At 45.7% G+C, this 27946-nt stretch overlaps 1 pseudogene; it reads left to right on the top strand.

Moving 5' to 3' along the window:
- Positions 1 to 27397, top strand: LOC147963993 (protein FAR1-RELATED SEQUENCE 5-like; annotated as a pseudogene).
- Positions 27398 to 27946: the final 549 nt, after the last annotated feature.

Raw genomic sequence — 27946 nt, 5'->3', positions numbered from 1 at the left:
ATGGCCGGCGACGAGATCCGCCGGAGGGGATTGCGCGTGCGCGACCTCAACGGTGACGGGGGACGGCTGGGAGGCTTCCATGGCAGAGAAGAACTACCGGGGAAGATGCACCGGAGTGGGCGGTGGCGGGGGCAATGGCATCGAAGAGGTGGGGGAGCGGGAACGGCCACACGGAAATTTTCTTCGCACCAAATCTCGCTATGGGTAGGGGCCGAGCTCGAGTCGGCCTCCCACCCCGTGAATCTAAAGATTGAGGGAGATCTTTACGGGTCGGACGCGTTTACAGTGTATGGTCGGGCATGATTTTTCGTGCCGATCTGTATTTTGGCGGTTATTTTACGGGCCGCGGCTTTATACGGGGTCTGCTAGAGATGTTCTAACCGAAGCAGAGTATGTTGCTGTGATCCAACACAATTTAGGGGAGTATAAAGGAGTGGCAAACAAATTAAAAGAGGTAAAAAATGGGGAGGAAATTTTAAAAAAGGTAAACAGTGGCACAAATTTACTTAAACTAGGCAAAAACGTGATAAGCCTGCTAAATGGGATAAATGATGTCATAAAAAAAACTAGAAACTATTTTTTTAGAAAAAAACTTTGAAACTCCCGGCTTCTGCACCAAAAAGATGCACACAAACATGGACCTATGGGGTAACAAAATGAAATTCACTCCATATATTGAAACATCACCAAACCTCGTGTTGCTAGGACGCACCAGCACCACCGTAGTGGCTTTCGTCCACGGCCACGGGTTGCTCGCTCGTGCCGACGCCCGTTCGGTTCGGTGCCGGCATGAACATAGCCATTTCCTATTCGGTGCCTTTTACCAGGCAGCAAGCCTGGTAAGCTATCTCAAAAAACAACAACCAGCAAAAACAACAACTATTCAGTGTCTTTTGTGCCGGTTAGGGCATCTCTGACAGATCCGTAAAAGTGATCAAACACTTCAATTTGTAGTATAGGTTGAAAAAGACACACTGAATAGATCCCATAAAATATTTTGTAAGTCCCCGTATATTATCATCTACATACCCCATACTTGCAGTTGTTGGGTTGATTCTGAAGGTCAATCGTAAACAAGTCAACGATGGAGCAGGCGCTCGATGGCACAATGCACAAGCAGGGAGTAGGCGGAGAAACTCGGCAGCGGCCGGCCGGAGCGTCGCCGGAGTAGGCGTTGGCATGGGCGGCCGCCGGGGGCACGACTGGCCAGGGACATGGGAGCGGGAGGCTCAAACTATGAAGTCCATAATCTATGAAGTAGACACCCTCATCTAAAGAAGATGCAAACCTAACTAGATTATGAAGTCCATAATTTAGTTAGGTTTGCATTTCTTTGAAGACCACTTTATAATTTCCTCCTTCTCCAAGCAACAATGCTTAAAGCTCCCTATCGTCCACAGTGGGCCGGCCCATATAGTTTTTCTCCCCCGGTTTGGGACCTTTTCCTTGGTTGTTCTCTCGTTCTTTTCGGGACAGGTTTTGTTGGCTTTTAATTTTTTTATTTTTCTTTAGATTTTTTCCTTTTTCCTTTTTTGTTTTATTTTTATTTTTCCTTTCTCTCTTCCATTTTTATTTTTACTTCTGTTTATTGTTTTCTTTTTTGTATGTTTTTAAATCCATGATTGATTTTTTGAATGCGTGAATAAAAAAATCATGGACTATTTTTCAAATCCACAAACCTTTTTTAAATTCATAATCTTTTTCCAACATGGCAGGCTTTTTAAAAATCCATGAATGTTTTTCTAATCCATAGGTTCTAGAAAATTCCATAAATATTTTTCAAATCAGGAAATAATTTGAAATTTTTGAACCTTTTTTAAAAAAATTAACTTCAAATATCACAATTTTTTTTTCAAATACATGATTTTTATAAATTCACAATTTTTTAATCCAAGATCAATAACTTTTTTGTTGAAAAGTATGTTTTTTTAAAATTCATGAACTTTTTGTCAAAATCACAAATATTTTTTTGCAAACCAATGAACTTTTCAAATCTTTGTTTTTTATGAAAGGGCAATGGTCAATGGCCAACTGGTCAACCATAAAATCAATCCAAGGAAGTTAGCGTTGAGCCAACCCACGTGAGAGGGGCACGTGAGTGCTGACTAATTTAACTGGTGCAAAAAACGCAGAATGCGGCAAATAGAGAAGTGACGCACAGATAGGAGCCCGACTGGGCCGGCCCTAGTAGGCGCAGCACGCGGAACTGTAGCAAAGTTTTCAATGTAACACGGCTGTTGGCACTATAGCAGTCCTTTACTGTAGCAGACTTGGGTTACGGCGCGAAGCACGTACAATAATACCTAAGAACACATGCACACACTCGCCCTATCAGCTCCTTTTAAGAGCCGACACAACATCTTGAGATCAACAAAGTCATCACAGGCGACTCGTAGTCAATTCAAATGTCTCCTTCCATTGAATGAGCATCAAAATAAATCTTGGAAAAACATTCACCAGTATCAAGCAAGGACCTAAGCTGGTCGGCTGTTTCCACCGCAAGGAATCTAAACATTGAGCCACACTCAGTTCGCGATCTGGCTACTGTAGTGATCGATTTTTTTGTTTTTCCTTTTCTATTTCGAACATTTTTTTAATTCTCGAAACACAACACAATCATTTTTTGAATTTGTAAACAAAATTCGAAAAAAGATTTTTTTAGAAATTTATGAACATTTTTAGAATCCTTGAACAATATTTGAAAACATGAAAATTATTAAATTTATATTTTTTGGGAAAACATTAAAATCTCATTTTTAAAAATAAACCCAATACATTTTAAAAGTTTCAAACAAAGATTTTAAATTTCTTAACATTTTTCAAAATAAACCTGAAGAGTAATACAAAAAAATGTAAACTAAAAAGAAAAGGATAAAAAGAAAAAAACAGCAGAAAAAAAAACTACTTCACACACCTTCCCAAAGTTCCCAAAACCGGAATGGAAACCCACATCGTAGCAGTAAAATGGGTTGGCCCATTATCGCTGGATGCAGTCGTCCCTGTGCAAACTGTGGACACTTCGTTGTCTCAAAAAAGAAAACTGTAGACAATTCGACCATGCGATGACTATATCTCGTTTAATGCGAGTGCCCCTTACATCTCTCTGAAGCTTTTGCGCCGGCACTGCAGCCCGGGCATTTTCACTTGTTTAGTTTTAGCTAGGTTCCAATCGATGGAGAATTGTAATAACAGTCCATAATGCAATAAATATCGATATAAAAGCATGATGTAAAATAGACGTATCAACTCCCTCAAGTTTAGACCTCGCTTGTCCTCAAGCGAAAGCTAAAATCGAAAAATATGTCCACATGTTTAGAGATAGAGGTGTCGATAAAAATAAAATACGGACATGAAGGCATCATGATCATTCTTAAAACGACAACTTTTATAATTATTGTCATATGATCTCTTATGCTAGAGTAACAATTCAATCACAATTTCAAGTATGAATCATAAACTTAATTGGAAACTAACAAACTATAATCTCAGTCATTGGAGCAATTGCAATTTATCATAATATAGGAAAGAGTCAATATAAGAGCTTTTCAGCAAGTCCACATACTCAACTACCATATAGTCTTTCACAATTGCTAACACTCACGCAATACTTATGGGTATGGAGTTTTAATCGGACACAGAGAAAGATATGGGCTTATAGTTTTGCCTCCCGACATTTTATCTCAAGGGTAATGTCAACAATAATAGTTCATGAAAACTCACATCCAATTAGCCATATATACTAGGATCTTTACAACATGATGTGCTTGCCAAAAGATAAAATTTAAAAAGGAAGGGTGAAGATCACCATGACTCTTATGCAAGGTAGGAGATAAAAGTAAAAGATAGGCCCTTCGCAGAGGGAAGCAGAGGTTGTCATGCACTTTTATGGTTGGATGCACAAAATCTTAATGCGAAAAAACGTCACTTTATATTGCCACTTGTGATATGGATCTTTATTATGCAGTCCGTCGCTTTTATTTATTCCGTATCACATGATCGTATAAAGCTTATTTTCTCCCACACTAATAAGTCATACATATTTAGAGAGCAATTTTATTGCTTGCATCGATGACAACTTACTTGGAGGATCTTACTCAATCCATAGGTAGGTATGGTGCACTCTTATGGCAAGACTGGTTTAAGGGTGTTTGAAAGCACAAGTAGTATCTCTACTTAGTGCAAAGAATTTGGCTAGCATGAGGGGGAAAGAAAAACTCAATCATGTTGGATGATCTATGAAAATATAATTTATCTCAGATGTAAGAAAATATAACTCATTACGTTGTCTTCCTTGTCCAACATCAACTCTTTAGCATGTCATATTTTAATGAGTGCCCACAATCATAAAAGATGTTCAAGATAGTATATTTATATGTGAAGACCTCTCTTTCTTTATTACTTCATATTAATTGCAACGATGACCAAAACTATATTTGTCAACTCTCAACAATTTTTATTCATCATACTCTTTCTATGTGAGCTCATTACTCTCCATAAGGTCCATATGATCTCTTTGTTTCTTTTTATTCTTTCTCTTTTGTTTTATTCACTCAAGATCATGGCAAAATAATCAAGCCCTTGACTCAACACTAATCTTTATTATATATATAGCTCACGGACTTGATTACATAGAAGGATCATAAAGCAAAACTCACAACTAGATCATACTAAGAACTTTATTCTACTAGATCAAGATATTATCAAAATGATCGAACTAAGAAAAACGGTAAAGATAAAAGTGATGGTGATACGATACCGGGGCACCTCCCCCAAGCTTGGCAGTTGCCAAGGGGAGTGCCCATACCCTTATGATTATGTTTCCTTTTTCGGGGATGGTGATGTGATATTCTTGGCAATGATGTCCCTCAGGATACGATTCTCCTCCTCGAGCTTATTGACTTGCTGCTTGAGGTCCATTATTTCCTTTCGAAGTTTTCCTGTAACAGCCAAAGCTTCCTGCACCCAAGGGTGTTGCATAGCTGCGGGAGAACCAGTGACTCTCTTTTTCATATTCTCATAAGAAAGAAATCTAACATTGGAAGGGATAACCGAGTTTGGGATAGCCGAGCTCTGCAGTTCCCGCATTGTGAATCCAGCTCTTAAGCGGGAAGTGACTTCTTGATCCTCCTCCATGGCATCTATCCTCTTCAAATCAGCCTCCATCTCTTCCTCCGTTACTGGCCCAAAGTGGTCAACATTGTTGTTTGTCATTGATCTCGGTGCCGGATGAGACACCCGGCTCTCCTCGACTGACTCTTGCGAATACATCTTGCTCTAATCTGTAGCAGTAACAACTCGAAACATAAACAGAGGATAATTGCGTGATACGGGAGTCAAAACCTCCGGGAGATGATATAATGAATTTTTACCGACCAAAATACGTATCGTGCAAGAAAACGGAGTCCGGAGAGCGCACGAGGTGCCCACGAAGCCACCCTCGTGTCCTTCCCGGACTGCTTCTTATTTTTCTATTTTTCTAAATATTCCAAAACGGAAGAAAATTGCCATTAGAACTGTTTTGGAGTCGGTTTACTTACCGTACCACATACCTATTCCTTTTGAGAGTCTGAAACGTTCCGGAAAGTGTCCCTTATGTATTCCTCCGGGGTTACGGTTTCAATAACATTGGTTTCAACATTTATAGGATTACCTGAGATATAATGTTTGATTCTTTGACCGTTCACCACCTTCGGGTTTGTGCCTTCGAAGTTGTTGATTTTTATGGCACCGGAACGATAGACCTCCTTGATAACGTAAGGACCTTCCCATTTAGAGAGAAGTTTTCCTGCAAAAAATCTTAAATGAGAGTTGTATAACAATACATAATCACCTACATTAAACTCACGCTTTTGTATTCTTTTGTCATGCCATCTTTTAACTTTTTCTTTAAACAATTTGGAATTCTCATAGGCTTGGGTTCTCCATTCATCGAGTGAGCTAATGTCAAATAACCTCTTCTCACCGGCAAGTTTGAAATCATAATTGAGCTCTTTAATAGCCCAATAAGCCTTATGTTCTAATTCGAGAGGTAAGTGACATGCTTTTCCATAGACCATTTTATACGGAGACATACCCATAGGATTTTTATATGCAGTTCTATAGGCCCATAATGCATCATCAAGTTTCTTGGACCAATTCTTTCTGGATCTATTAACAGTCTTTTGCAAAATTAATTTGAGTTCTCTATTGCTCAATTCTACTTGACCACTAGACTGTGGGTGATAAGGAGATGTAATTATATGATTACCATCATACTTAGCAAGCATTTTACGGAAAGCTCCATGAATAAAATGTGAACCACCATCAGTCATTAAGTATCTAGGGACTCCAAACCTCAGAAAATAACTTCTGTAAGAATCTTAATAGAGGTGTTATGATCAGCACTACTAGTTGGAATAGCTTCTACCCACTTAGTAACGTAATCAATAGCAACTAAAATATGTGTGTATCCATTGGAGGCAGGAAAAGGTCCCATATAATCAAAGCCCCAAACATCAAATGGTTCAATAACAAGTGAATAATTCATAGGCATTTCTTGACGTCTACTAATATTACCAATTCTTTGACATTCATCACAAGACAAGACAAACTTACAGGCATCCTTGAAGAGAGTAGGCCAATAAGAACCGGATTGCAATACCTTGTGTGCAGTTCTATCTCCAGCATGGTGTCCTCCATAAGCTTCAGAGTGACACTTGCGTAAGATCTGTTCCTGTTCATGCTCAGATACACAACGTCTAATAACACCATCTACTCCTTCTATATAAAGATGTGGGTCATCCCAAAAGTAATGCCTTAAATCATAGAAAAACTTTTTCTTTTGCTGGTATGTGAAACTAGGTGGTATAAATTTAGCAACAATGTAATTAGCATAATCAGCATACCATGGAGCAGCACGAGAAGCATTTATGACATTTAATTGTTCATCAGGAAAGCTATCATCAATAGGTAGTGGGTCATCAAGAACATTCTCTAGCCTAGACAAGTTGTCTGCAATGGGGTTCTCATTTCCCTTTCTATCAATAATATGCAGATCAAATTCTTGTAGCAAGAGAACCCATCTAATAAGTCTAGGTTTAGCATCTTTCTTTTCCACAAGATATTTAATAGCAGCATGATCCGTGTGAATAGTTACTTTAGAATCAACAATATAAGGTCCGAACTTATCACAGGCAAATACAACTGCTAAGAATTCTTTTTCAGTAGTAGCATAATTTCTCTGGGCATTGTCTACAGTTTTACTAGCATATTGTATAACATTTAATTTCTTATCAACTCTTTGCCCTAGAACAACAGCTACAGCATAATCACTAGCATCACACATAATGTCAAAAGGTAAATTCCAATCAGGTGGCGGAACAATAGGTGCAGAGGTCAATGCTTTCTTAAGTATTTCAAATGCTTCTATGCAATCATCATCAAAAACAAATGGTATATCTTTTTGTAATAAATTAGTCAGAGGCCGAGAAATTTTTGAGAAGTCCTTAATGAACCTCCTATAAAAACTGGCGTGACCAAGGAAACTCCTTATACCTTTGATGTCCTTGGGACATGGCATCTTTTCAATAGCATCAACCTTAGCTTTATCAACTTCAATACCTCTTTCAGAAACTTTATGCCCCAAGACAATACCTTCATTAACCATAAAGTGGCACTTCTCCCAATTCAAGACAAGGTTAGTTTCTTCACATCTTTGCAAAACTCGATCAAGGTTGCTTAAGCAATCATCAAAAGAGGATCCATAGACGGAGAAATCGTCCATGAAAACCTCCCAAATCTTTTCAGAAAAGTCAGAGAACATAGCCATCATGCATCTTTGTAAGGTAGCTGGTGCATTACATAAACCAAAAGGCATATGTCTATAAGCAAAAGTACCGAACGGGCAAGTAAAAGTGGTCTTAGATTGATCATCAGCTGACACATGTATTTGAGAGAAACCAGAATAACCATCTAGAAAGCAAAAATGTGTATGTTTGGATAATCTTTCTAGCATTTGATCAATAAAAGGTAAGGGGTAATGATCTTTTTAGTAGCCTTATTTAATTTGCCGAAATCAATTACCATCCTATAACCTGTAATAATTATTTGCGGAATCAATTCATCTTTATCATTAGGAATGACAGTAATACCTCCCTTTTTAGGGACACAATGGACAAGACTTACCCACTGACTATCAGCAACGGGATAAATTATACCTGCCTCAAGGAGCTTTAGTATTTCCTTTCTTACCACTTCTTTAATCTTAGGATTCTGCCATCGTTGGTGATCACGAACTGGTTTGGCATCTTTCTCCAAATTTATTTTGTTTTGACATAGTGTGGGACTAATGCCCTTACGATCATTGAGAGTGTCGGGGGACTGATCCACGAGCACCTATGGGACCGGCGGGCTGAGTCCCTTTCGGTTCGGCGGGGGCGGAGGCCGCACAAAGAGCGGATCGAGGCGAAGCACGCGAGCAGTTTACTCAGGTTCGGGCCGCACGGATGCGTAAAACCCTACTCCTGCTTTGTGGTTTGTATTGATTTCTTGCTCGGGAGTGCGGAGTGCTACAGTACACACCAGCAGCTAACGAGACCGAGCGTGAGTGTTCTCGAACCCCCCTCTACATTGCACACGGGCCTCCTTTTATATGCTCAAGGGGTCATTAACAGGTGGCAACGGAGGCAAAGGGTAAAAATGGAAAGGTGCTGCGGTAGGTACAGCTACCTGCTACAGTGTATCATACCTAACCCTGACGGCAGGGGACAAGGGCCTTAAATGCCCGTTTGTGTCGCCTAAACAGTGCAAAAGGGACCGTCAGGGATGCCACCGCTCGCCACGATGGCGATCTTGTCAGCGCCGCTTGCCACCGCGCACCGCAAGCTGCACAGCCTCCCGCCACGTACGCCTGGAAGGGTCCCAGAGCGACACGTTGGTGGATGTGCTGGAGCGCGGGCACTGTGGTGTCTTGCCGCGGCAAGCGCCTTGCCGCGGTTGTTGTCTTGTCGCGCCCGGGAGCTTGTCGCTCACCGGGTCTTGCCGGGACGCGCGACGCGTCGCGGCAAGTTTCTTGAGATGCCTTGGTTGGCCTTCTCGGCAAGCTCCTCTTGCCGTGGTCTTGAGGTTCCTTGGTTGGCCTTCCCGGCAAGCTCCTCTTGCCGGGGTCTTGTCTCCTTAGCTTGGATACTTTGTTCTTGAATGGCTCCAAAGGAACCACGGAGGACCTTGGCGGTCACCCGGCAAGCCTTGCCGCGGGATGCTGCGACTGCCCGTGCACAGGTTCGGGATACTAGGGTACCCCTACTCTAGTACACCGACAGGAGCCCCCGGGCCTGGGCCATACACGGTGCCGAGCGCTGTTGGGCCAGGCCCAAAACAGGGCACGGGCACGCGCGGCCTAAGTTACGCCGTATGTCACTCCGTATCCACCGCGCCCTCCCCGAACGGCACGCGTTGAATGCGGCGTCGTGGGAGAGATCGTGGGTGGTTTCTTTATTCGGAAATGCGGAACGTCCGCCCCCTCCCCCTTTCCGGCCGTCAGACCCATCCGCTGCGGAGCAGATGGAGACCGAGGTCGCCGCCGACGAAGGGGCCGGTGCTGGCGATCCCGCCGGCGCAGAGGCCGCCAAGGCTGCCGCCGCAGCAACTGGCGAGGGGTCTGGCGATCGCACTGACGGCCCTGAGGCCACAGGAGCGCTAGGTGCTGCACCGACCGCCGACCCGTCCGCCGCTGCCGCAGCGCCAGGCTCCGAAGAGCCCCAGCCAGGCGTCTACTTGAAGGCTGGCGAAGGCGTCTTCATCAACCTCCCCTGGGCATCAAGCTCCAGGGCGCCGGTCGAGGGAGAGATCTTCGACGGTTAGGTGCTCGCCTCCGTGGGGCTGACGCTAGTTGACGCGCCGAGCAGCAGCAGCAACGAGCCTGAGGAGGAGCGGCTGCTGCGGAAGTTGCTGTCGCTCTACCGCGCGCGGCAAGCCAAGCTAGAATCCCGCGAGGCGCTTGTCGCGAAGGCGGGAGCAGACATCGAGAAGCGCGCGGAAGAGCTCGGGGGTTTCCACCGGGAAGCCCTCCGGTCCCTGGCGGAGGAGCGGGAGCAGCTCGCCGAAGCGCAGAAGGTCTTCTTCCTTGAGAAGGCCGAAGTCGAAGAGCAACAGCGGCTTGCCGCTGTGAAGCTATCCACAGAGGAGGGCGAGCTGGCGCAGCGGAAGGTCAATCTTGATGCCCATGAGGAGGAGCTTGCCGCGCGCGAGGAAAAACTCGGCGGAGCCCTCAAGCAAGCAGAGGACGCTGCCGCCGCCTCCGAGGCCGCCAAGGAGGAGCTGGAGACGAAGGTGGCGCGGCTGGAGGCTGATCTCTCCGAGAAGGGCAAGGAGCTCAGCGCCGCCAAGAACTACAATGCAGATCTTGTGTTGAAGCTGTCCGCTTTGACCAAGACGCTGGACGGCGCCAAGAAGCAGGAGGCGGCCTTGAAGGAGGAAATCAAGGCCGACAAGGCGCTGCTAGAGAGTGTTGCCGCCACCCAAAACGCCTTCAGGGAGACCGTGGAGCACTGGACAGAAAGTCTTGTGAATGCCGCCACAGACATTGACAGGGAGTTGGCGCAGCTGGGGATGGAAGATCTCGGGTATCCCTCCGACGAGAACCTCCAACCCAGCGCCAAGCTCGTCTTGTTCTTCAAGGGCGTGGCGACGGCCCTTCAGCGGCCCGGGAGAGGGTCCCAAAGCAGCTGGCCGACGAGTCGCGCAAGATCTGCGCGGGAGCTCTTCAGAAAGTGTTGGTGAAGGTGGCCTTCCGCAATCCGGGCCTCAACCTCACCAACGTCCTCAAGACCCTGCCGCCGGATGCCGATCTGGAGGCGCTCAAGGCCCTTGTCACACCCATTATGGACAAGGTGAGCGGGATCAAGAGGATCGAGGGCGATCGCGTAGATTAGGCCGCCCATTTCTTCTTTTCTTGTCGCTGTTTGTCATGTTTATGAAAACAATCTATTAGAGCCGCGACAAGCTATCTTTGTAATATAACTCTATTCTAGGTATTGATTGCAATGTTATTCCCTTTACTTGATTCCTCCCTTTGTATGTTTTTGCCCTACGCTTTCAGGGAACTTGCCGGTGCAGGCACCTGAGCCGCGAGCACTGAGTGCGGGACGTCAGCAGCCTGCTGGCGGTGCCGCTACCGACAAGAAACCTTGTCGCAACTAGTTGCAGCTCACTTAAGTTGTTGAGCGGACTCGAAACAAAGTAAGGGCACAACTAGCTACGAGTTGGTTCCTCCACGCACAGGTTTTCCATACAAAGTGCGATCGTTCAAGGGAGATAACTTAAATTTTAAAAAATCTGATTGCTCAAACTTTGGCAACTTAGCTTTTCTGTTGTTTGCTTCCCGGCAAGGCGAAACTTTCTTGAACGACGCCTGGTCCACACCATTATCTTCTCCTTTTCCCCCGGCAAACTTGTGGGCGAGGGAACCTTCCTTTCCTTGAGAAAAAAGAAAGAAGAGAAAATATAGATATGGAGCCTTATGGCTCGTTACTGCTTATCGGGGAGTATGTGCTGCACAAAGTGTCAGATAACTCATGCAAAAAAAATAGAAATCATGAAATTGACAAAATGTGCGGAGCACATGAGCTTTACTTATGCACGGGGTCTGCGCCCGGCTTTGTACAAAGGATTACATGCAACAGCGGCAAGACTTGTACAAAAGGTGGTTGCCGGAACAGGTTCCGGCAACCGCGCCTTACGGGTAAAACTTACGAAGATGCTCAATGTTCCAGGAGTTGCTCACCGGAATGGCATCTTCGGTCTCAAGGCGGACAGCGCCAGGCCTAGTGACTCGTTTCACCCGGTAAGGGCCTTCCCACTTCGGCGTCAACTTGTTGGAATTCTTGGCGGACTGAACACGCCGAAGAACAAGGTTGCCTTCCTCGAGACTTCTGGCGTTAACTTTGCGGCTATGGTAGCGGCGCAAAGCTTGCTGGTAGCGAGCAGCTCGCACAGCAGCCTGAAGACGGTCCTCCTCAAGGAGCAGCGCGTCATCTTGTCGCAGCTGCTCTTGCTCGAGCTCATCATAAGCGAGCACTCGAGGTGACCCGTATACGAGTTCTGTGGGGAGAACTGCCTCTGCTCCATAGACTAGAGCGAAAGGTGTCTGGCCAGTGGTTCGATTTGGCGTCGTCCTGATCGACCAAAGAACCACCGACAGCTCCTCGATCCAGTTTCTTCCGCACTTGTGCAGCCTGTCGAAAGTTCTGGTCTTGAGCCCGCGCAGCACTTCAGCATTTGCCCTCTCCGCTTGACCGTTGCTTCTCGGGTGAGCAACAGAAGCGAAGCAGACCTTGGCGCCAAGATCTTGGACATACTTCATGAAGGTGCGGCTCGTGAATTGCGTACCGTTGTCGGTGATTATCCTGTTAGGGATCCCGAAGCGGCAAACAATCGACCTGAAGAACTTGACTGCTGACTGTGCGGTCACCTTCCTCACTGGTTCCACTTCCGGCCACTTTGTGAACTTGTCGATTGCGATGTACAAGTACTCAAAGCCCCTGACTGCTCGGGGAAAGGGGCCGAGGATGTCGAGCCCCCAGACCGAAAATGGCCAGGATAAAGGGATCGTCTGGAGAGCTTGAGCTGGTTGGTGTATCTGCTTGGAATGGAACTGGCACGCTTCACACTTGGTTACTTGTGCAGTTGCATCCTGGAGGGCTGTCGGCCAAAAGAAACCTTGCCGGAATGCTTTGCCGACAAGTGCTCTTGCGCCAATGTGGTGTCCACATATGCCTCCATGTATCTCTGCCAACAGCTTTTGTCCGTCTTCCCGGTGAATACACTTCAATTTCACACCGTTGAGTCTTCTTCTGTACAGTGTCTTGTCGACAAACTGGTACATACTTGACTGCGGGCTACTCTTTCCGCTTCTTCTTGCTCGTCGGGAAGTTCTCCTGTCTGAAGGAAATGGACAATCTGCTGTGCCCATGCTGGAGCTTGTGGCTCGACAACAAGGACTAAAGGCAAATCTGCTGCTGCGGGAACATCCGCTTCTACGGCGAGAACCTGAGGCTCTGCCGGAGCTTGACGTTCCCCGGCAAGCTTGCCAGAGCAAAACTTGTCGGGAGCTTCTGCTTCAACGGAACAAACCCTAGGGCTTGCCGGAGCAGACTGCTCCTCAGCACTCTTGGCGTTGATCTTGGGGACCTTCTTGGCGGCGGCTTCGGGGAGTTCTGCCGGCAAATAGTCACCAGAAATCAACTTCCTCTTCTTGTTCTGTCCAGTTGATAGCGTTACAGACGGTTGAGTCAGCTTGAGCACAAAGATCCCTGGTTCCACAGATAACTTAAGTGCGGCGCACTTTGATAGGCCATCGGCAATGGCGTTCTGAGCTCTCGGAACATGCTCCATCTGTAGGCCTTCAAAGTGCTCTTCTAGCTTTCTCACTTCGTCGACGTAGGCTTCCATCAACGGACTCTGATAGCTCTTGTTTACTTGGCGGACGACAAGCTGTGAGTCACCCCTGACAATGAGCTTCTTGATACCAAGGTCTGCCGCGATCCTGAGACCGGCAAGCAAGCCTTCATACTCCGCAGTATTGTTTGTTGCTTGCTCCTTGGGAAAGTGCATCTGGACTACGTACTTGAGGTGCTCTCCGGCGGGTGCGACAAGCAGCACGCCAGCGCCAGCGCCTTGCAGCGAAAAGGCACCATCAAAGTACATCCGCCACTCTTTGCTTGCTTCATCGATGGGGATGCTCGTCTCTGGAATTTCTTCATCTGGTGTTGGCGTCCACTCTGCTATGAATTCTGCCAATGCTCTACTCTGGATAGTTGAAGTGCTCTCAAACTTGAGGCCAAAGCTTGACAATTCCAGTGCCCACTCAACAATCCTGCCTGTCGCTTCTGGATTCTGTAATATCCTCTTCAGCGGAAAGCGAGTGACAACTGTGATCTCATGTGCTTGGAAGTAATGGCGCAGCTTTCTCGAGGCCATAAGAAGGCCGAAAAGCAATTTCTGCACGCCAGAGTACCTTGACCTAGCCCCCTGCAGAAGGGAACTGACAAAGTAAACTGGGCGCTGCACCATTTTCTTCTGTATCTCCTCGCGCATCTGCGCAGATCCATCTTTGTCGGGACCAGAGCTTGCCAGGGAAGCCCCCTACTTGTCGCTGGATGCGCCTGCCTTGGTTGCTGGCTCGTCATCTGCCTCCCTCTCTGCCACTAACGCAGCACTAACCACTTGATTGGTTGCCGCTATATACAGCAGCAACTTCTCTTGTGGCTTAGGTGCGACAAGTATTGGAGGGGAGGAAAGGTATCTCTTCAAGTCTTGCAGCGCAGCCTCCGCTTCCGGAGTCCATTTCATTGGACCTGCCTTTTTCAATAATTTGAAAAATGGCAGGGCGCGCTCAGCAGACCTAGAGATAAACCTGCTGAGAGCAGCCACACAACCGGCAAGTCTTTGCACATCCTTGACGCGCTTTGGTGCTTCAATCTGCTCAATGGCCTTGATCTTGTCGGGATTGGCTTCAATTCCCCGCTGAGACACGAAGAACCCGAGAAGCTTGCCAGAGGGGACTCCAAACACACACTTCTCTGGGTTGAGCTTGAGGCTGATCTTGCGCAGATTTGCAAAGGTCTCGTCTAAATCTTGGATCAGAGTTGCCTTGTCCTTGCTCTTGACCACTATGTCATCCATGTATGCTTCCACATTTCTGTGTATTTGTGGCTCAAGAGCGACATGGACTACTCTTGCAAATGTTGAGCCAGCATTTTTTAATCCGAAAGGCATCCGTATGAAACAGTACGTGCCACATGGAGTAATAAATGCGGTCTTCTCCTCATCCTCTTCTGCCATGAAGATGTGATGGTATCCTGAATATGCGTCAAGAAATGAAAGCAAATCACATCCGGCCGTGGAGTCAACAATCTGGTCAATGCGCGGCAAAGGAAATGGGTCTTTGGGACAAGCTTTGTTAACATCGGTAAAATCGATACAAAGTCTCCATTTCCCGTTTGCCTTGCGCACGACTACAGGATTGGCCAACCATGTAGGATGGAGCACTCCTCTGACAAGGCCTGCTGCTTCCAACTTCTTGATCTCTTCTGCAATGAATTCTTGGCGCTCCACTGCCTGCTTCCTGACCTTCTGCTTGACGGGCCGCGCATGAGGACAAACGGCAAGGTGGTGCTCAATTACTTTCCTGGGAACACCGGGGATGTCAGACGGTTGCCACGCAAACACGTCGACATTCGCCCGCAGGAAAGCAATGAGCGCGCTTTCCTATTTAGGGTCAAGAGTAGCACTGATGGTGAAAGTACCACCAGTGCCGTCCTCCTTGGCGGACACCTTCTTCGTCTCTGGCGGAGCTGCCATTGTCTTCTTACACTTGCCGGTGGAGCTCGATGGTGCGTCCTCGACGGCAGCGCAGCACTTCGAAGAGGTGCGCTTGCCGGAGTGGGCATCAGAACTCTTGCCGGACTTGGTCTTCTTCTTCCCCCCGGGAGCTTCAACGGCAAGTGACTTGCAGTCTATTGCGGCTGCCGCTTCCCGGTAGATCTTGTCGGCGCAGATAAGAGCATCCTTCTTGTCGCCAGGGACAGAGATGACGCTTATCGGGCCTGGCATCTTCAGCATGTTATATGCGTAGTGAGAGGCTGCCATGAACTTGGCGAGTGCTGGACGGCCAAGTATCCCATTGTAAGGCAATGGAATATCGGCAACGTCAAAGGTGACTCTCTCAGTCCTGAAGTTCAGCTCGCTGCTAAATGTTACTGGCAACGTGACCTTCCCCTTCGGCTTGCTCCTTCCCGGGTTGATTCCTTGGAATGTGCCGGTCTCTTCAAGCTCGCTATTAGGGATCTGGAGTTTCTGGAGTACAGCGGAGGAGATCAGGTTCAAGCCGGCCCTGCCATCAACTAACATCTTAGTGACCTTGAGGTTGCGGATAGTTGGTGAAACCAACATCGGCAAGCATCCGACCGCAGTTGTGCGATCAGGGTGGTCCTCAATGTCAAAGATGATAGGTGTGCTAGACCATTTCAGAAGCTTGCGTGACTCGACAGGTGGTTCTGCTGCATTGACTTCCCGCACCCACTGCTTGAGTTGGCGGTGCGAAGTATGCAGAGAAGCACCGCCGTCAACGCACAAGACCTCTGTGGCTTTCTGGAACTCCTGCTCACTGGTCTCGACATCATCCATGTCATCGTCGTCGTCATCTTCATCCTTGTTGCGGCCGCGGGGAGGTCTGTCTCCTTGCCGCTGCTTGGCCTTGCCGCGGCGTCCTCCCCGGCCGGCGCGCTTCTTGCCAGATTCTCCAGCGCCTCCTTGGGCCCTCTCCTTGTCTCGTCGCTTGTACTCAGCTTTTTGTTGCTGGACAAGCTGCTCGACCTTCTTGTAGCTCTAGAGGTCATGGCCCTTGGTGCGGTGAATCTTGCAGTACTGCTTGTCGGTGCTGTCCTGCTTGTCGGCGACCGCCACAGCCTGGCAGTTGGTGCATGCGGCAATCTCCTTGCCGGAGCTACCAACCTTGGCTTTCTTGGCGCCACCTTCGTTGCCAGACTGCTCAACGACTAGCACATCTTTGCTTTTCTTCTTCCTGTTCCGCCGCCGGTTTTTCTTTGCCGGGGCAGCATCCTCGCTGTCAGATCCTCCTGCTCCTGCATTCTCTCCAGGGAGTTTCCTCCCTTCCTCAGCATGTGCACACTTGTCGGCCAGGGCATACAGCTCACTGACGTCTCTGGTCTTGCACATCGCCATCTCCTCCCGCATCCTGCGGTTACGCACGTTCTGATGGAACGCGCTGATGACCACGGTAGGGTGGACATCTGGGATGTTGTGCTGTACACGGCTGAATCTCTGAATGTACTTGCGCAGGGGCTCTCCTTCCTTCTGAGCGAGCAGATGAAGGTCACTCTCTTGGCCATGAGGTTTGTGGCCGCCTGTAAAGGCGCCGACAAACTGATGGCATAGGTCTGCCCAGGAGGATATGGAGTTGTCCGGCAAGTGCATGAGCCAGGACCTGACGTTGGGCTTGAGCACCAGTGGGAAGTAGTTGGCAAGGATCTTGTCGTCCCGCCCCCCAGCAGCCTGCACCGCGATGGTGTAGATGCTGAGGAACTCCGACGGATGCGACTTGCCGTCGTACTTCTCTGGTACGTCTGGCTTGAAATTCTTCATGCTGGGCCACTGGACTTGCCGCAGCTCACGAGTGAACGCAGGGCAACCTACCGCGTAAGGCAAGTCGCCTGGTTCCCCTGGCGCATGCATGTCAACAGAGGGCCCAGCGCGCTGGTCTGATTGACGTCGCGCTTCTCTTCGGTGCTCGATGCGAGTACGAGCGTCTTCTTGCTGTCGTTCGTGAAGAACTTGGCGCTGATCGCGGCGAGCTCGTGGATCTGATGACGCGGTGGAGTCGCTGTCAAGGTGGATCCGGCGAGTCGGCGATCTTGGCCTTCGGGGCGGAGAGTGCACAGTAGTTGCACCCCCACCGGTCTTGTCGCCACCGGCTCGCGCCTGGCTGACTTGCCGCGGCTGCGACGTGCTCGGCTGCCGTTGAGTGTCGCCGTTGGCGAAGCCGATGAGACTCTGGATGGTGGCCCTCCAGTCGTCGTTCTTGTCTGCTGTTGGAGGGTAGTCCAGGAGCAGTTGAGCTCGCGCCAAAGCTTCTGCTGCAGTGGCGGGTGGTGGTGGTGAACGGTGCGAGGAGCGGGATATGCTCGGACTTCTAACTATGTTAGAAGGAGCAATATCCCGTCCAGGTGACCATGCCTCGCTCGTGCCAGCATGCTGGGGTGCATGCTGGTCTTGAGCACTCCAAGATCCACCAGCTCTCTCTTGGTCCAGCAAACGCATGGTACCGTGAGCACCATGACGCTGCCGGTCCCGCGCCTCATGAGATGGGCGCGGTGCATGTACGGACGCTGAGGTCTTGGAGTGCGCCCGGTCATTGTGGGAGCCGGCTACGCCACCGATGGGCAGCGCAACCTTGTCCTTGGACCTGGCAGCACCGTGAGCTCCCTCGTCGACGCCCGTTCTTCCGCCGGCGTCCGCCCCATCAACCGTTTGCTCTGGTGGTAGCGGGGCGGACGGAGCAGCCGCCTCCGAAGCCTTCTTCTTCGGCGGCATGTCGATGAAGGTGATGAAGATCCAGCCCGCGTAAACAACGGATCTGGTTCACACAACCTCGACGCCCCCTACCTGGCACGCCAAAGATGTCGGGGGACTGATCCACGAGCACCTATGGGACCGGCGGGCCGAGTCCCTTTCGGTTCGGCGGGGGCGGAGGCCGCACAAAGAGCGGATCGAGGCGAAGCACGCGAGCAGTTTACCCAGGTTCGGGCCGCACGGATGCGTAAAACCCTACTCCTGCTTTGTGGTTTGTATTGATTTCTTGCTCGGGAGCGGGGAGTGCTACAGTACACACCAACAGCTAACGAGACCGAGCGTGAGTGTTCTCGAACCCCCCTCTACGTTGCACATGGGCCTCCTTTTATATGCTCAAGGGGTCACCAACAGGTGGCAACGGAGGCAAAGGGTAAAAATGGAAAGGTGCTGCGGTAGGTACAGCTACCTGCTACAGTGTATCATACCTAACCCTGACGGCAGGGGACAAGGGCCTTAAATGCCCGTCTATGTTGCCTAAACAGTGCAAAAGGGACCGTCAGGGACGCCACCGCTCGCCACGATGGCGATCTTGTCAGCGCCGCTTGCCACCGCGCATCGCAAGCTGCACAGCCTCCCGCCACGTACGCCTGGAAGGGTCCCAGAGCGACATGTTGGTGGATGTGCTAGAGCGCGGGCACTGTGGTGTCTTGCCGCGGCAAGCGCCTTGCTGCGGTTGTTGTCTTGTCGCGCCCGGGAGCTTGTCGCTCGCTGGGTCTTGCCGGGACGTGCGACGCGTCGTGGCAAGTTTCTTGAGATGCCTTGGTTGGCCTTCCCGGCAAGCTCCTCTTGCCGTGGTCTTGAGGTGCCTTGGTTGGCCTTCCCGACAAGCTCCTCTTGCCGGGGTCTTGTCTCCTTAGCTTGGATACTTTGTTCTTGAATGGCTCCAAAGGAACCACGGAGGACCTTGGCGGTCACCCGGCAAGCCTTGCCGCGGGATGCTGCGACTGCCCGTGCACAAGTTCGGGATACTAGGGTATCCCTACTCTAGTACACCGACAGAGAGTATATCCAATAGCAGCACGGTGCTTCTTCAGAGTTTTCAATAATCTCTCTTCTTCATGCTCTGAAAGGTTAGCACTAATAATAAAAGGATATATCTTTTTCTCATCAAGATAAGAATATTTAAGAGTATCAGGTAACGGTTTAAGCTCAAACACGGGATCACCCTTGGGTGGAGGAGGATCCCCTAGGATTTCAACAGACAAATTGTGTTTCAGGATGGGTTCCTGTTTAAAGAATACTTCCTCTATTTCCCTTCTTTCATTCGTAAACATATCATTTTCATGGTCTAGCAAGTACTGTTCTAAAGGATCACTAGGAGGCACAGCAATAGAAGCAAGACCAATAATTTCATCTTTACTCGGCAATTCCTCTTCATGGTATTGTCTAGAAATTTAGAGAAATTAAACTCATGAGACATATCACCTAAACTAATAGTAACAACATCTTTTTCGCAATCTATCTTAGCATTAACTGTGTTGAAGAAGGGTCTACCGAATATATGGGACAAAAGCTATCTTGTGGGGAACCAAGAACAAGAAAATCAGCAGGATATTTAGTTTTCCCACACAAGACCTCAACATATCTAACAATCCCAATTGGTGAAATAGTATCTCTATTGGCAAGTTTAATTGTAACATCAATATCTTCTATCTCAGCAGGTGCAATATCATGCATAATTTCTTTGTATAAGTCATGAGGTATAACACTGGCACTGGCACCCATATCACATAAGCCATGATAACAATGATCTCCTATTTTAACAGAAATAACAGGCATGCCTACCACGGGTCTATGTTTATCTTTAGCACAAGGTTTAGCAATTCTAGCAGTCTCATCATAAAAATGAATAACATGCCCATCAATATTATCAGACAAGAGATCTTTAACAATAGCAATATTAGGTTCAACTTTAACTTGCTCATGAGGTGTATAGGTTCTAATATTGCTTTTACGAACCACAGTTGAAGTTTTAGCATGATCTTTTATCCTAACAAGAAAAGGTGGTTTCTCAACATAAGGAGTAGGAACAATAGGATCATTATAAGTGACAGTATTTTCTTCAACTTTAATAGGTGCAACTACTTTTACTTCTATGGGGGGATGATATTTAAACCACTTCTCCCTAGGGAGATCAACATGAGTAGAAAAAGATTCACAGAAAGAAGCTACTATTTCAAAGTCAAGTCCATATTTAGTGCTAAATTTACGGAAAACATCGGTATCCATAAAAGATTTAACACAATCAAACTTAGGTGTCATACCTGACTCCTTACCTTCATCGAGGTCCCAATCTTCAGAGTTGTATTTAATTCTTTCCAATAAATCCCATTTGAATTCAATAGTCTTCATCATAAAAGAGCCAACATAAGAAGTATCAAGCATGGTGCGATTGTTATCAGAAAGCCGAGCATATAAATTTTGAATAATCATTTCTCTTGAGAGCTCATGATTGGGGCATGAATATAACATTGAATTAAGCCTCCCCCAAGCTTGAGCGATGCTTTCTCTTTCATGAGGCCAAAAATTATATATATAATTGCGATCACGATGAACAAGATGCATAGGATAAAACTTCTGATGAAATTCCAATTTCAATCGTTTGTAGTTCCATGATCCCATATCATCACATAGCCTATACCATGTCAATGCATCTCCCTTCAAAGATAAAGGGAAGACCTTCTTCCTAATAACATCATCGGGCACACCTACATGCTTTAATAATCCACAAACTTCATCCACATATATTAGGTGCTCATCAAGATGCATTGTTCCGTCTCCTGCAAAAGGATTAGCTAGAAGTTTTTCTATCATACCCGAAGGAATCTCAAAGTAGACATTTTCATTTTCAGTAGGTTCAATAGGTTGAGGAGCAACTCTTTGCTCTTCTGGTCGGGGTGAAGATACCCCGAACAAGCCCCTCAGAGGATTACTTTCCATAGTAACAAGTGACAGTAAATTTCAGCACACTATATAAATGTTTCCTTACCAAATTCCACCTACCAAAGGCGCTTCACTCCCCGGCAACGGCGCCAGAAAAGAGTCTTGATGACCCACAAGTATAGGGGATCTATCGTAGTCCTTTCGATAAGTAAGGGTGTCGAACCCAACGAGGAGCAGAAGGAAATGATAAGCGGTTTTCAGCAAGGTATTCTTTGCAAGCACTGAAATTATAGGTAACAGATAGTTTTGTGATAAGATAATTTGTAACGAGCAACAAGTAACAAAAGTAAATAAAGTGCAGCAAGGTGGCCCAATACTTTTTGTAGCAAAGGACAAGCCTGTACAAACTCTTATATAGAGAAAAGCGCTCCCGAGGACACATGGGAATTATCGTCAAGCTAGTTTTCATCAGGATCATATGATTCGCGTTCGGTACTTTGATAATTTGGTATGTGGGTGGACCGGTGCTTGGGTACTGCCCTTACTTGGACAAGTATCCCACTTATGATTAACCCCTATTGCAAGCATCCACAACTACAACAAAAGTATTAAGGTAAACCTAACCATAGCATGAAACATGTGGATCCAAATCAACCCCTTACGAAGCCACGCATAAACTAGGGTTTAAGCTTCTGTCACTCTAGCAACCCATCATCTACTTATTACTCCCCAATGCCTTCCTCTAGGCCCAAATAATGGTGAAGTGTCATGTAGTCGACGTTCACATAACACCACTAGAGGAGAGACAACATACATCTCATCAAAATATCGAACGAATACCAAATTCACATGACTACTAATAGCAAGACTTCTCCCATGTCCTCAGGAACAAACATAACTACTCACAAAGCATATTCATGTTCATAACCAGAGGGTTATTAATACATATATAGGATCTGAACATATGATCTTCCACCAAATAAACCAACTAGCATCAACTACAAGGAGTAATCAACACTACTAGCAACCCACATGTACCAATTCCAGACTTGGATACAAGAATTGGATACAAGAGATGAATTAGGGTTTGAAAGGAGATGGTGCTGGTGAAGATGTTGATGCAGATTGACCCCCTCCTGATGAGAGGATCGTTGGTGATGACGATGGCGATGATTTCCCCCTCCGGGAGGGAAATTTCCCCGGCAGAACAGCTCTGCCGGAGCCCTAGATTGATTCCGCCAAGGTTCCACCTCGTGGCGGCGGAGTCTCGTCCGGAAAGCTGGCTTATGATTTTTTTTCCTCATCAAAAGACTCCATATAGCAGAAGATGGACATCGGAGGTCCACCAGGGGCCCCACGAGGTAGGGGGCGCGCCCAGGGGGTAGGGCGCGCCCCCACCCTCATGGGCAGGGTGTGGCCCCTTTTGAACTTCTTGCGCTCAGTATTTTTTATATATTCTGAAAATGACTTCCGTGAAGTTTCAGGACTTTTGGAGCTGTGCAGAATAGGTCTGTAATATTTGCTCCTTTTCCAGCCCAGAATCCCAGCTGCCGGCATTCTCCCTCTTTATGTAAACCTTATAAAATAAGAGAGAATAGGCATAAGTATTGTGACATAATGTGTAATAACAACCCATAATGCAATAAATATCGATATAAAAGCATGATGCAAAATGGACGTATCAAACCACCATTCTATTCCACATATAGTGCTATGTCCATGGCTCACGCTCATGTATTGCGTGAAGATTGAAAAAGTTTGAGAACACCAAAAGTATGAAACAATTGCTTGGCTTGTCATCGGGGTTGTGCATGATTTAAATACTTTGTGTGGTGAAGATGGAGCATAGCCAGACTATATGATTTTGTAGGGATAACTTTCTTTGGCCATGTTATTTTGAAGAGACATAATTACTTAGTTAGTATGCTCGAAGTATTATTATTTCTATGTCAATATTGAACTTTTGTCTTGAATCTTTCGGATATGAATATTCATACCACAATTAAGAGAATTACATTGAAATTATGGCAAGTAGCATTCCACATCAAAAATTCTATTTTTAACATTTACCTACTCGAGGACGAGCAGGAATTAAGCTTGGGGATGCTTGATACGCCTCCAACATATCTATAATTTTTTATTGTTCCATGCTATATTATATCCTGTTTTGGACATTATTGGGCTTTATTATACACTTTTATATTATTTTTGGGACTAACCTATTAACCGGAGGCCCATCCCAGAATTGCTGTTTTTTTTGCCTATTTTAGGGTTTCACAGAAAAAGAATATCAAACTGAGTCCAAACGGAATGAAACCTTCGGGAACGTGATTTTTAGAACGAACATGATCCAGAGGACTTGGACCCTACGTCAAGCAATCAATCAGGAAGGCACGAGTTAATGATAGATAATTGCGAGTTAATGATGGAGAATTTTACTCTCAGTCAGAAGCTGAAGGAAGCAAAGGGCAAATCCCCTATCTTCTCACCACCACCATTACCTTCTTCATCACCACCATCATCTTCACCACCAAAGGAGAACCGAGTATCGGGTATGGGCACTCCCCTTGGCTTCTGCCAAGCTTGGGGGAGGTGCCCCGGTATCGTATCATCCCACTATCTTTTTGCTTCTACTTTTCTTAGTTCGATCATTTTGCTTTAGATGAAATAAAGTTTAGTTTGATCCCTTCTTATTTGAGAGTTCGCTTAGTGATCTATCATTGTAATCGTGTGCAAGTTATATAATAAAGTTTAATTTGAGTTTTTGCTTTCTTTACTTTCATGTTGCAAATAAATAAAATAAAAGAAATAAGAAAGAAAGAAAAGGAGAAAAGAAAGGAAATAGATCAATAAGATTATATACTAATCCTATGGTAGGTGATAGCACCACATAAGGAAAATTATAAGTAGGAAATTTTATTAGAGATTGACAAACATAGCATTAGTCAATGATGCAACTCATGAAAGAATTAATAAGGGAAGAGAAGATTCACATATAGATATACTATCCTAGAAATCTTTTGTGATTGTGAACCCTCATCAAAATATTATATGCCAAAATTGTTGACGTTGGATAAGGAAGACAACTTAATGGTTTATGTTTGTTTATATTCACATAGAAGTCATATTGTCATAGATCCTTCAACATGTGGTGCCTGCCCCTATCTTTGCTAGCCAAAAATTCCGCACTAAGTAGAGATACTACTTGTGCATCCAAAACCCTTAAACCCAAATCGTTTTCAAGTGTCCACCATACCTACCTAGGGATTGAGCAAGATCCCTCAAGTAATTTGTCATCGGTGCAAAAAGGCAATAAAAATTGCTTCGAAATATGTGAGATCATTTAGTGTAAGAGAAAATTGAGCGTTGTACGAACTTGGATGACAAAGAATAAAAGTGACAGACTGCATAATAAAGGTTGTCATCTTAAGGGGAAATACAACATGACGTTCTCTTGCACTAAGGGATTGAGCATGCAAAAAAATAAGTGCATGGCAACCTCTGCTTCCCTCTGCGAAGGGCCTATCTTTTACTTTTATGCAAAGAGTCAAAGTTTTTCCTTCTATTCCTTTTTATTTTCTCTTTTGACAAGCATCATGTGGTGAGGAAAGATCTAGGCACATATGTCCAATTGAATATAGATAGCATGAGTTATTATTGTTGACATCACCCTTGAGGTGAGTATGTTGGTAGGCGAAACTATAAGCCCCTATCTTTCTATGTGTCCGGTTGAAACGTTTTGCTCATGGGTACAAGGTGAGAGTTAGCAATCATAGAAGACTATATGATGGTTGAGTATGTGGACTTGCTTAAAAGGCTCCGACATGTGACTCTTCCTGAAAAGATGATGAATTGTAGTTGCAAAGTTGACTGGGAACATGGTTTGTTGGTTTTTAATAGAGTTTTTGCTTTATACTTCGATTATGTGATGAACTGTTACTTATTCATAGGAAGTATATGATGCAAGATCTGTGATAAAAGTCCTATGTTTAATTTGTTGCTGTTATAATAATCAACATGATGCTTCTATGTCCATATTTTGTTTTTATCGACACCTCTCTCTCAAAGCATGTGGACATGTTTTTCGATTTCGGTTTTTGCTTGAGGACAAGCGAGGTCTAAGCTTGGGGGAGTTGATACGTCCATTTTTGCATCATGTTTTCTTACGGTTATTTATAACTTTTTTATCCATAATAATTCTTTTTGGAGTAATTCTAATGACTTTTCTCTCATAATTTGCAAGGAACACACAAAGAGGGAGAATTCCAGCAGCTGGAAATCTGAACCTGGAAAAGTTACGCAGTCTACCTATTCTGCACAACTCCAAATGAGCTGAAACTTGACGGAGTTTTTTTATGGAATATATAAGAAATATTGGAGCCAATAACTACCAGAGGGGGGCCACCAGGTGGGCACAACCCACCTGGGCGCGCCAGGCCCCCAAGCGCGCCCTGGTGAGTTTTGGCCTCCTCGGCCCACATCCGGTGCCCATCTTTTGGTATATAAGTCATTTTGACCTAGAAAAAAAATAAGGAGAAGACTTTTGGGACGGAGCACCGCCGTCTCGAGGCGGAACTTGGGCAGTAGCACTTTTGCCCTCCGGCGGAGCGATTCCGCCGGGGGAACTTCCCTCCCGGAGGGGGAAATCATCATCATCATCATCACCAACAACTCTCCCATCTTGGGGAGGGCAATCTCCATCAACATCTTCAACAGCACCATCTTCTCTCAAACCCTAGTTCATCTCTTGTGTTCAATCTTGTTACCGAAACTATAGATTGGTGCATGTGGGTGACTAGTAGTGTTGATTACATCTTGTAGTTGATTACTATATGGTTTATTTGGTGGAAGATTATATGTTCAGATCCATTATGCTATTTAATACCCCTCTGATCATGAGCATGTTTATTATTTGTGAGTAGTTACTTTTGTTCTTGAGGTCACGGGAGAAATCATGTTGCAAGTAATCATGTGAGCTTGATATGTGTTTGATATTTTGATAGTATGTATTTTGTGATTCCCTTAGTGGTGTCATGTGAACGTCGACTACATGACACTTCACCATATTTGGGCCTAAGGGAATGCATTTTGGAGTAGCAATTAGATGGTGGGTTGCGAGAGTGGCAGAAACTTAAACCCCAGTTTATGTGCTATTCCATAAGGAACCGATTGGATCCTAAAGTTTAATGCTATGGTTAGGATTTATTCTTAATACTTTTCTCATAGTTGCAGATGCTTGCGGGAGGGTTAATCATAAGTAGGAGGTTTGTTCAAGTAATAACAGCACCTAAGCACCGGTCCACCCACATATCAAATTATCAAAGTAGCGAACACAAATCAAACCAACATGATGAAAGTGATTAGATGAAATTCTCGTGTACCCTCAAGAACGCTTTGCTTATCATAAGAGACCGTTTTGGCCTGTCCTTTGCCTCAAAAGGATTGGGCTACCTTGATGCATACTTGTTACTATTATCGTTACTTGCTCGTTACAAATTATCTTGCTATCAAACTACTCGCTACTTACAATTTCAGCACTTGCAGACATTACCTTACTAAAAACTACTTGTCATTTCCTTCTACTCCTCGTTGGGTTCGACACTCTTACTTATCGAAAAGAGCTACAATTGATCCCCTATAATTGTGGGTCATCAGTGAAAAGGCTCATCATTGATCACAATCATGAACTTCATCCACCAGGTGAAGTGAGGTCCCTACAGTCAGACAAATATATGAGTGAACAAGACAAAGACTTGATCAGAACTTGCAAAAGGGTAAACATATATACCAACCAGAAAGAGGCCTATCTTCGTTGCCTAACATAGAAAAATAGATTAGCAACATGGGGACCAAGATGAGGAGAGAGTACAGTCTCAATGACATGATGCAAGTGGTTTCATTCTTTGAAAAGAAAAAAAACGTAAGATCCATTGTTCTTCTACTCATTCAAAAATAGATCTTGAAAAATAATGTGATGTATATATTTTGGGTAGATGGATCTGGAATGAGGAACCACAACCAATATGATGATCTACTGAGCTTCGACACAACATACAAGACAAACAAGTATAGTCTGAAGTTTGCACCATTTGTGGGAGTAAATGGTCACAGAGACAATTGTCTATTTGCATGTGGTGTCATACAAGATGAAAAGACAGAAACATTCAAGTGGCTATTCAATACTTTTCTCAAATACATGCGTGGAAAATCTCCAAAATTAGTCATAACAGATCATGATGCTGCTATGAAAAAGGCAGTTCCTAAATGCTTCCCAAAATGCAACCACAGGAATTGCTTATTCAACATTCTCACAAAAACTCCAAAATCAGTCTTGCTCCTTTTTGAAGGCATCGTCGAAAAGTACTTCCTTAACACTAAGCCGTGACCATGGATCCAAGGTGGCCGCCGCTACCTCTTGAGCTTGCGTTGGTTTTTCCCTTGAAGAGGAAAGGGTGATGCAGCAAAGTAGAGTAAGTATTTCCCTTAGCTTTTGAGAACCAAGGTACCAATCCAGTAGGAGAAAAACGCGAAAGCCACTGAATACCTGCACAAACAAACACCAACTTGCACCCAACGTGACAAAGGGGTTGTCAATCCCTTCATGGTTCTTTGTAAAGTGAGATCTGATAGAGATGGATAAACGGTAAAGTAATATTTTTGGTATTTTTGATTTATTGAACAGAAAGTAAATGATTGCAAAGAAAGTAAATAGGAAACTAAAATTGTAGATCAGAAACTTATATGATGGAAAATAGACCCGGGGGCCATAGGTTTCACTAGAGGCTTCTCTCAAGATAGAAATTAATATGGTTGGTGAACAAACTACTACCGAGCAATTGATAGAAAAGCGCAAAGTTATGACGATATCTAAGGCAAAATATAGGCATCACATCCGTATCAAGTAGACCGGAACGATTCTGCATCTACTACTATT

The sequence above is a fragment of the Triticum urartu genome, chromosome 6A (assembly GCF_056163025.1).
Source record: "Triticum urartu cultivar PI428250 chromosome 6A, HENAU_Tu73, whole genome shotgun sequence".
NCBI lineage: Eukaryota > Viridiplantae > Streptophyta > Magnoliopsida > Poales > Poaceae > Triticum > Triticum urartu.
This window is presented reverse-complemented; position numbering and strand designations above follow the sequence as displayed.